General features: G+C 51.0%; 1 protein-coding gene across 5 annotated transcripts in view; it reads left to right on the forward strand.

The window, feature by feature from the left end:
• The first annotated feature begins 1,311 nt into the window (after positions 1-1,311).
• The window catches only part of SHANK2 (SH3 and multiple ankyrin repeat domains 2), a 278,469-nt gene continuing 278,037 nt past the window's right edge, over positions 1,312-1,743 (forward strand). For 2 of the 5 annotated variants that reach the window (XM_042022402.1, XM_042022401.1), the window contains exon 1: positions 1,313-1,650. The gene's annotated coding sequence lies outside the window, so the exon portion shown is untranslated. Of the gene's footprint in view, positions 1,651-1,743 lie in introns of all 5 variants that reach the window. The other 3 variants (XM_042022399.1, XM_042022403.1, XM_042022398.1) reach the window with 2 other exon arrangements.

The raw sequence follows: 1,743 nt of genomic DNA on the forward strand, positions 1-1,743 counted from the left end.
TACTTTGAGGCTTTTCATGTGGAATTTGATGAATTAGATGTCAATAAAAATATTTTTTGTTTCCCCTTTTTGTACACTGGTCATTGACTACAATATCGAGTTTTGAAATAAAGCATAAAAATGAATGAAAAACTCTTGGGTTTTATGTTTTTTTTTCTCTTTTGTTGCTGTTCACTGTTTGCAAGTTTTTAATTGTAAAAGATGCTGTAGATGAAGTTTTTCTCCTAAGCACTGCTGTCCTATTTTCCCCGTGATATCCCCGGGGGATCTAACATGAGTTTAAGTAAGTCCATTTTTTCTCGACTGACAGAGCAAATGTTCAGATGCTTTAAAATTTAAAGAGCAAAATGTAGGGATGGATAAATTAGCTCAGAAGAGGTAAGAAATTCCCATTGAAGCCAAATAGTCTTCTTTTGCTTTGTTTGCTTGCTTAATTCTCCTCGGTTTTGTTTGCTTTTAATTTCCCATCAGGATGTTGCATTTTGAGAGCTTGGCATTCCCACCATCCTTCACTATATCTAAAACGTCCATGTTTCACCAGGGAGCTGCAACCAGAAGGGAGAATGATGTGTGAACTTTGCCAGTGAACGCACCTATGTGCACAGGTCCTCCTGCATGAAAATTATTTTCATGGCACGCCGTTGAGTGTTCATTAATATTCATGAGGTAACAGAGTTGCTCTGGATATATTAAACAATACTCTCCTTCTCAAGGACATCTCTTATTTGAAAAACAGTTACCGTGGTAAAAAGTTTGGTAGCTGTACAAAGCAGTTCAGGAAGTCCAAAAGTGAGTTACTGAAAATATTTATGTGCATTTTCTGTTCTGTGCAGTTCGAAATGGCTTCTATAGAAAAAAATGTCGTGAGGGTCATTGTGCCTACAGGCTGGCACCTTCAAGTAGTCTAAAATCCATATTGTTGTGTGGAGTAACTTGAGATTTGCTCTAAATGGCATTATTGATTCAAAGCTGGTGTCATATGGAGGTAAAAGAGTCCAAGATGTTTTGAGGATGACATTTTACCGTGGTCCCAACTTTGTTGCATCCACCAAGGACTCGGACCGTGGTTCTCACGTCTCCCAGTCCTTCCAGTGCCTGGGCAGGGATCGTAGCTCGGAATGAGTGTGCGAGATCCAGCGTGTGCCGTGACAGCGTGCGGTGCTTTTGGGATGCCCTGCCGAGCCCTGGCTGCCCCCGGAAGCAGGTGCGGGATGGCTGGGAAGATGTGAGGAGACGGCAGCAGCGGCAGCAGCGGCGCAGTCGGAGCGCGTGGGACCAGCACATCCCTGCCCACATCTGCAGCCGGGATTGCCCCCAGCTCCACACCTGTGCTCCCCGCGCCCTCCGCACGCTTGCGTTGAGCCTGGCGCCTTCCACTCCTTAGGAAACCGGCGTGTCGGGAGAAGTTTCTGCCGGAGCCGTTCACCCCCAGCAGCCGCAGCAGCAGCAGCGGAGTGCGGGGCTGCCAGCGGAGCCTCTGGACAGCCGCCCCGTGCCGGGATGCGCGGGACGCTCCCGCCCAGCTGAGGGTGCTCAGGCCGGTCCCGGGGCAGCAGGATTAGAGAAAAGCCAGAAAATGGAGCACGCGGGGAGCAGCGCTGGCTGAGGGGCCGAGCTGGGGACAGCCCTCGGCGCCCCGCGGACGCGCAGGTACCCCCGGCCCCGCGGCCCTGAGGGGGCACAGCCGGGGCGGGGACGCGGCCCTGGGCGGGAGCGGCCGCTGAGGGCGGCGGGCGCAGGGGG

This window comes from Corvus kubaryi, unplaced genomic scaffold (genome assembly GCF_017639235.1).
Source record: "Corvus kubaryi isolate FWS band 111438036 unplaced genomic scaffold, C.kubaryi_AGA036_p1.0 37201, whole genome shotgun sequence".
In the NCBI taxonomy this organism is placed as follows: domain Eukaryota; kingdom Metazoa; phylum Chordata; class Aves; order Passeriformes; family Corvidae; genus Corvus; species Corvus kubaryi.